The sequence below is a fragment of the Heterodontus francisci genome, unplaced genomic scaffold (assembly GCF_036365525.1).
Source record: "Heterodontus francisci isolate sHetFra1 unplaced genomic scaffold, sHetFra1.hap1 HAP1_SCAFFOLD_148, whole genome shotgun sequence".
Lineage (NCBI taxonomy): Eukaryota > Metazoa > Chordata > Chondrichthyes > Heterodontiformes > Heterodontidae > Heterodontus > Heterodontus francisci.
The window spans coordinates 2,279,879-2,288,672 of record NW_027142345.1 but is presented as its reverse complement, the minus strand read 5'-3'; the positions used below and the strand labels follow the sequence as shown (position 1 = coordinate 2,288,672).

Sequence of the window (8,794 nt, the reverse complement as noted above, 5' to 3'; positions counted from 1 at the left end):
ACCAAAATGGACCTTAATCACTTACCAGATACTCATCAAACATGCAGCTTTTTCCAAACCAATCAACTGCCTGCTTGCCTGTGATGTCACAGCTTACCAGATCCTCACCAAACAGCTCCTTCCACTGCACCGAAGCAAGAACCAAATCCTGTAAACTCACCCCAGCAGCTCTCTGTTTCCCTGCTCTCACTCTCCATTGTGATGTCACTCCTCGATTTTTTTTGCCCCTGCTCCGCTCCTGCTGTGCTCCTTTCTCTCTCGCTCTGTCTCTGAGTCGGTGCTTTTGACACACTTGTGAACTCTCTGTTCCGTTGTGCTCTTCTGTCTCTGGTCCAAAATCTGACTCTGGTGGGATTTGAACCCACAACCTTTAAATGCCTTCTTTGTCATTACTTAGAAGTCCAACACGCTATCCGTTGCGCCACAGAGCCGCACTTATTGTGAATGACATCACCAAGGCCTTTGATCTTGTCAGCAGAGACGGACTCTTCAAACTGCGATGGAAACTCGGCTGCCCTCCTGAACTCTTGGGCATCATCTCTTCTTTCCACGAGAACATGCACAGTTCCATCAGTTACAATGGAGCAACATCAGACCCTTTCAAGATCAGCAGTGGGGTAAAGCAGGGCTGCGCGCTGGCGCCAACTCTCTTAGGAATAGAGGAACATAGGAGTAGGCCATTCAGCCCGTCGAGCCTGTTCTGCCATTCAATTCGATCATGGCTGATCATCTACCTCTATCTGTACCTTTCCCGTGCTATCCCCATATCCCTTGATGTCCTGAGTATCAAGATTTCTAACAATTTCTGTCTTGGACATGCTCAATGATTGAACTGCCACAGCTCTCTGGGGGAGAGAATTCCAGTGATTCACCACCGTCTGAGTGTAGAAATTCAACCCTATCTCAGTTTTAAATGGCCTACTCCTTATTCTGAGACTTGGTCCCCTGATTTTAGACTCACCAACCAGGGCAAACATCCTATCTACATCCACACTGTCACACCCTGTAAGAATTTTATCAGTTTCAATGAGATCACCTCTCATTCTTCGAAACTTTAAGGAATACAGGCCCAGTTTCAGTCCTACCATCCCAGGGATTAGTCTGGTGACCCTCTGTTTCACTCCCTCTATGGCAAGTATATCCTTCCTTAGATGAGGAGACCAAACTATACACAATACTCCAGCGCGGTTTCACCAAGGCTCTATACAATTGCAACAAGACATCTTTACTCCCGTACTCAAGACCCCTCGTGTGAAGGCCAACATACCATTTGCCTTCCTAATTGATTGCTGCACAAGAGCTTTTAGTGTCTCATGAACAAGGACACCCAGGTCCCTTTGGACATCAACACTTCCCAACCTCTCACCATTTAAGAAATACTCTGTCTTTCTGTTTATTCCACCAAAGTGGAGAACTTCACACTTATTCACATTATATTCCATCTGCCATGTTCTTTCCCATTCACTTAGCCTCTCCAGGTTCCCTGGAAGCCTCTCTGCATCCTTCTCACAGCTCACACTTCACCTAGCTTTATGTCATCTGCAAACTTGGAAATATTACATTTAATCCCCACATCCAAATCATTTATTTCGGTTGTTAACAGCTGTGGCTCCAACACTGATCCTTGCAGTACCCCAATAGTAACAGCCTGCCATCCTGAGGAGGACCCGTTATTCCTGCTCTCTGTTTTCGGTCTGTTAAACAATTCTCAATCCACACCAGTATATTATCCCCAATCCTATGTGCTCTAATTTTGTTTACTCACCTCCTGTGTGGGACATTACCAAAGCATCCACTGGTTCTCCTTTATCTGTTCTACAGGTAACATCCTCAAAAAACTCAACGGGTTTTTTCAAGCCTATTTTCCTTTTCATAAATCTATGTTGACTCTGCCCAATCATATCATTATTTTCTAACTGTCTAGTTATCACATCCTTTATAATTGGTGTATTCTTCTCCATGCTGCTATTGTACACAGATGGGGGTGTTCAGCTGTATATCAGAGCTGACGACAAGCTGTTCATCTTGGCAAGACTCCACTTGGACGGAGAGACTTGGACGTAGAGACTCCACTTTCCATCAACATTGACAACCTCACTTTGGAGGTTGTCAACAGTTCACATACCTTGGATCAACAATCACCAGCAATCTGTCCCTTGATGCTGAAATCAGCACCAGGATTGCCAATGCTGCAGCTGTCATGTCAAAGTTGAGAAGACGGGTGTGAACCGACAGCAAACTGACCGAAAATACAAAACTCCATGTGTACCAGGCTTGTGTTCTCAGCACCCTCCTTTATAGTAGAGAAGCATCAACAACTTGATCAAGCCAAGAAAAGCAGCTGAACAGCTTCCACCTCCACTGCCTCAGATGGATATTGGGCATCTCCTGGCAGGACAGAGTGCCGAATGAGGAAGTACACCAGCGTGCAGGGATCCGCAGCATGTTTGCCCTTTTGAGTCAGAGGCGGCTCTGTTGACTGGGCCAAATGAATGACAGTCACATTGCCAAATACATGCTCTGTGGTGAGCTTGCTATAAGCACAAGACCAACAGGTCAGGGAAAAAATCAAGTCATTTGGAGAGGTTTGAGTTAATTAAGGAGAGTGGGCATGGATTTATAAATGGAAGTTCATGCTTGATGAATCTAACTGCATTTTTTGATAAACTATCTGAGAAAGTTGATGAAGGGAATGCAGTGGATGTTGTTTATGTGGATTTTACAAAAGCATTTTATAAAGTACCACATAAAAGGGTGGTTAACAAAATTGAGGTTCATGGATTAGGAGGGTCAGTGTCCATTTGGATAGGAAATTGGTTTAAGGAGAGAAAACAGCTAGTCATATGAAATGGTTCTTGGTCAGACCGGAGGATAGTCGACAGTGGTGTTCCCCAAGGGTCAGTGCTAGAACCATTGCTTTTATTTGCTACAGATTAATGACTTGGATCTTGGAATATCGAGTAGAATCTTAAAATATGCCGATGACACCAAACTTGGAGGAGTGGCAAACAGTGAGGATGATATGAACTGCCTGAAACAGGATAGTTATCGGCTAGTAGGATGGGCAGACAGGTGGCACATGGAATTTAATAGTGACAAGTGTGAGGTGATGCATTTTAGCAGAAGAAATAGGGAGAGGCAATATATACTCAATGCTACAGTTCTGAAGAGTGTGCTGGAATAGAGGGACCTGGAGTACATGTCCATCATTCTTTGAAGTTGGCAAGACATATTGCGAGAGTGGTTAGCAAAGCATGTGTGATCTTGGGCTTTATAAATAGAGACATTGAGTACAAAATCAGGGTTGTTATGCTGAACTCTGGTTAGGGCCCAATTGGAGTGTTGCATCCAGATCTGCTCACCAATCTTTAGAAAGGATGTGCGGATTCTTGAGACGGTGCAGAGGAGATTTACCAGAATAGTTCCAGGGATGGAGGGTTTTAGTTTCAAGATTAGGTTAGAAAAACAGGGTTTTTTCTGCCTGTCTCAAAGGAGATTGAGGGGAGAATGGATAGAGGTGTCGAAGGCTATGACAGTTTTAGATAAGTTGGCAAGGAAAAATTGTTCCCATTAACTATTGGTACAAGGACTAGGGGATTCAGATTGAAGGTTCTGGACAAGAGACGCAGGGGGAATGTGCGGAAGAGCTTTTTTACACAGTGATTGGTAATGATCTGTAACTCGCTGCCCCCGAGGGCGGAGGAAGTGGAGACAATCGTTGGTTACAAAAGGAATTTCGATGGGCATTTGAAGGAAATAAATTTACAGGGCTAGGGGGATCGAGCAGACGAGTGGGCCTGACTGGATCGCTCCATGGAGAGCTGGCCTGTACTTGATGGGGCGAATGGCCTCCTTCTATACCACAAATGACCCAATGACTCGATGAGTCTATGTCACTCTCAGAATCAAGACAACAGAGTGACAGATTTAACACAACATTATAACATATGTTTGGTTTGACAAATTCAATAATAACTCGTCTCCACTCCTAGTATTTCTAAATCCCACACATTCACTATAATGTCAACAATTATTTCCTGTTGTGTCTCTCTCACATTTGTAAACTTCACGATATTGGAGTGAGGTGACATCTACTTGCGGGAAGCAAGAACTGCAATCAAGCAGCGGAAACTCCACAGTCTGTCAGGGTTGAAGAAACATTGCAATATGAGGAAATAGTGAAGGGGTTTGATCGGGTTGATGGAAACATGATTCCACTTGTGGTATCGTATGAAGCAAGGGCCGGAAATATAAAATTGTCATTAATAAAAGAAATGAGGACTTCATGAAAAATGCATTTGCTTAGAGAATGGTTATAGAGATATACAGCACTGATATAGGCCCTTTGGCCCACTGAGTCTGCACTGACCATCAACCACCCATTTATACTAATCCTATGTTAACCCAGAATTCCCTACCACATCCCCTCATTTCTCCTATCACCTACCCTGGGGCCAATTTACAACAGTCAATTTATCTATCAACCCACAAGTCTTTCGTTGTGGGAGGAAACCAGAGTACCTTGTGGAAGCCCACATAAACAACTTGCAAACTCCACACAGGCAGTATACAGAACTGAATCGGGGTCATTGAAGTTGTGAAGCTACAGTGCTCACCACTGCACCACCCTTAGAATGTGGATAGAGTAAAAAGTGAGATTGGATGGACAGAAGCAGTCTGAAAAGATGGCTCAAACAAAAGGTGAAAACCCTGAAATGTTAACTCTGTTTCTCTCTCCACAGATGCTGTCAGAGGTGCTGAGTATTTCCAGCACTTTCTGTTTTTATTTCAGCTTTGTAGGATATTGTTTTGATCTGAAAAAAATGCATGATCGGCTGTGGGTGCCAGTGAAATTCCACAGGAGCGAATAAAAACCATGCCAACGGTGGCTCGTTGATCTAGGGGTATGATTCTCGCTTTGGGTATATAAGTGATTATTATGTGAGAGGTCCTGGGTTCAAATCCCAGACGAGCCCTTCTCTGTTGCCATTTTTAGTTTAAGGTCATCGATTGCTTTCAGCCTTCCAGAAAGCGGAATCGATTTCCAAACTGAGCCTGCTTGAGGACCGGGGAACTGGATTCAAAGAGCTTGTCGACAAAATTGAAATGAACAAAATATACAGATTGTCAAGTGGGAATATAAAGTTGCAACAGTAACTAAAGGCCTGCTCAGGTCAGCAAATGAAACCCGACCCAAGCCTGACAGCACCACATCCGACCTGGTCCGAGTCCTTTCATTTTTTTCCCGTGCCCGAACTGACCACCAGAATGTTCAGTTAAACTTGCTTCCGTTTTTCACTTTTTAAGCTTGTGCAGGTAAGGCAACAAAAACTGTAACTGGACTTGAAAGGTTGTTTAAATGTGCATTAAGATTAGAGCTACGTACCGGAGGTGATGAGCTGAAGATTGTTACCAAAGAAGTTAGTGATTGTGAGGTCACCAGTTAAAGAGAAAGTCATGGAGTTGTGCCCAGACAGGTTGTCCCACACTGTATTGATTAAAATATTGCCCGAAGGCTAGAAAATATCATTATACATTCCCTAGACTCCTGCTTTACAGGTTGAAATACTTTCTGCAAGTTTATCCAGAGAGCAGCTGAGATGCAGAGACCAGGAAGGTCTTGAGTGATTAATTATTATAAAATATACATTCTTATATTAAAGAGATTGTGCTCTACCTTCGATGGAATCGCTCACTGCAGACTAGTGCGGAGTGTTTCCCGCCTTGACGTCCTGGCTGTCACTGGATCTTGAGTCCAGGCCTCTGGATTACTGGTCCAGTAATCTTTGAAATTTCTCCCTTGATCTAATATTTTAATCTGGTAAGTCAGATTTTACAAAAAAAAATTAAATGATTTAAGACTGCTTCATGTTCAGCAGTGCCAAATGATTAAATAAATTCAAATATATTCAAAATTATATATCAACTATTAAATACTAATGCCCAGCTTTGAATACAAAAAATGCCTCTAATTGTGTTCTGGTCTGGAATGGAATTCTTCAGTGTTTCTGTTTAGCTTGGATTGACTCATCGATTTTCTTGTTTTTCACTTTGTCGATGCCTTTGAATAATTGTGGATCCTTCTTCAGGGAGTCTTCTTTCACCAGGTAGTTCTGACCTCTGATGATGTTGATCGTAATCAGCTTCAATTTGCTGATAGTTTTGGAAGTGAGCAGATTTCCTTTGCTTGAGTTTACAACATGGAACTTAGTCTGACGTGTGGACCCATGGGAGGATTTGAAAGCTGCCCTTGCATTGGAGCAAACAGTTGCATCCATCCAAACAGAGGTACAGTAGAAGTGACATATTCAGTTCAGTCTGTCGATCATGGGGCTTTCAATCTCAGGGTTGTGAGTTTGAGCGCCATTTAGTTTTTCCATTTTTTAGGCTTCATTAGCAGAGAGTACAAGGAGTGTTTGAAATGAAATTCAACAACAGTATGAGAAACGCTCTCTTTCATTCGGGACTCTTAACTCTCTGCAGCATCTCGCTGTGAAAGATTGAACTTTATCTCATTTCTTTTTCAGCTGGGAGTCAGTGCGGCTCAGTGGGACTTCTGGCTGTCTCCCACCTCACAATCCATCAGTGCTGAGAAAGCAATGGGAAATATTACTCATGGCTGAGTAAGCAGAGGACACCGATTTAAGGTGAATGGGAAAAGAACCAAAGGCAACATGAGGAAAAACCTTTTTTATGCAGCAAATGGTTAAGATCTGATATGTACTGCCTGAGAGTGTGACGGAGGAAGATTCAACCATAGCTTTCAAAAGGATATATGATAATTATCTGAAGGGAAAAAAAATCAGCTTTTCATGGAGTACATGAGGATGTGGCATGAGCTGAGTTGCTTGTGCAGAGAGGCAGCACAAGCACGATGAGCTAAATCCCTCCTTTTGTGCTGTAAGTATTCTGTGATCTATGATTCTATACAAACTGAAACCAACACTCACATATGAGAAACTGACAGGTACAGTGTAAACCCCACACTAACAAACCAGCAAATGCCAGCGACAGAGTAAAACCAACAGTCCTAGACAAGAAACTGACAGATACTGTGTGAAACCCAAAAATCACTTATCAGGATTTGGCAGTTAATGTGTAAAAACCTCTCTTCAATATCCATCCTGCAAGGTACAAAGAAAATTAGGTACAAACCCAGGCTCATACTTCGAAGACTGAGAGATAAAGAGCAAAACACAGACTCACCTACAAGAGGCTGACAAGTACAGAGAATAAAATAGAGGGGGTGCAGATTAAAAACACATGCATGTAACGGATACTGATAGGGATAGAATCAAACCCTTTCTCACACATGACACGAAAATTGGTGGTGTCGTAAATAGTGAGGAGGAAAGCCTTAGATTACAGGCCAATATAGATAGTCCGAGGCAGAGAATATAAGAGCAGGGAGGTTATGACGGAGCTGTATAAAATGCTAGTTAGGCCACAGCTGGAGTACTGTGTACTGTTCTGGGCACCACACTATAGGAAGGATGTGATTGCACTGGAGAGGGTACAGAAGAGAGTCACCAGGATGTTGCCTGGGCTGGAGCATTTCAGCTATGAAGAGAGACTGAAAAGGCTAGCATTGTTTTCCTTGGAGCAGAGAAGGCTGAGGGGAGATAAGATTGAGGTTTACAAAATTATGAGGGGCATTGATGGGTTAGATAGGAAGAAACATTTTACCTTAGCGGAGGGGTCAATAAACAGGTGGCATAGATTTAAGGTAAGGGGCAGGAGGTTTAGATGGGATTTGAGGAAAAAAATTTACCCAGAGGGTGGTTGGAATCTGGAACGCACTCCCTGAAGAGGTGGTAGAGGCCGGAACCCTCACAACATTTAAGAAGTATTTAGATGAGCACTTGAAATGCTTTAGCATACAAGGCTACGGGCCAAATACTGGAAAATGGGATGAGAATAGTTAGGTGCTTGATGGCCAGCACAGACACAGTGGGCTGAAGGGCCTGTTTCTGTACTGTATAACTGTATGACTCTATATCAGAAACTGATAGATCTGGACAAAAGCTGATGTTCACATACAAGTTGTTAAAAGATATGTGGTGAAACTCACATTTTTTTTTTTTATTTCCAAAATATACTTTATTCATAAAAATCTGTAAAAATTACATTCCCAAACAGTTTAAAACAGCATCAAGTCAAAAAATACAAACAGTGCAAAGGTGATCAGTTACCTTCTGTACAATCATGAGTTGCCTCACAACCCTTCCATTTCATTGTCATGCCATATACATTTTTACATTTACAGCGCACAAAATTTCTCCGATACAGTTCGAGGGATTTCCCATGGATCCAGCCCCTCAGTTCAGCTTGGTGGGGGGACCTTACACTGTGGTCTTTCCCCATTGAGCCTTTGCTGCGGCTGCCCCAAGCCTTGGTGCGTCCCTCAGCACATAGTCCTGGACCTTGGAATGTGCCAGTCTGCAACATTCGGTGGTGGACAACTCTTTTCGCTGGAAGACCAGCAAGTTTCAGGCAGACCAAAGGGAGTCTTTCACCGAATTGATAGTCCTCCAGCAGCAGTTGATGTTTGTCTCGGTGTGCGTCCCTGGGAATAGCCCGTAGAGCACAGACTCCTGTGTTACCGAGCTGCTTGGGATGAAGATCAACAAAAACCACTGCATCTCTTTCCACAAAGTTAACTCACAGAGCAATAGCAGAAACAGTCACAAACCAAAAACTGAAACATACAGAGTAAAAACCCACATTCTCACACCAGAAATTCACGGCTACAAAGTGAAGCTGACTCTCTCCTCCCAGGCACTGACAGGTACAA

At 43.1% G+C, this 8,794-nt stretch overlaps 2 non-coding genes across 2 annotated transcripts; one reads left to right on the top strand and one right to left on the bottom strand.

The window, feature by feature from the left end:
* Window positions 1–340: 340 nt before the first annotated feature.
* trnar-ucu (transfer RNA arginine (anticodon UCU)) lies at window positions 341–431 on the bottom strand. The gene is given in 2 exon segments: window positions 341–376; window positions 395–431. It is a non-coding gene; the product is annotated as a tRNA-Arg (tRNA).
* A 4,456-nt stretch (window positions 432–4,887) lies between these two features.
* trnap-ugg (transfer RNA proline (anticodon UGG)) lies at window positions 4,888–4,976 on the top strand. The gene is given in 2 exon segments: window positions 4,888–4,923; window positions 4,941–4,976. It is a non-coding gene; the product is annotated as a tRNA-Pro (tRNA).
* Window positions 4,977–8,794: the final 3,818 nt, after the last annotated feature.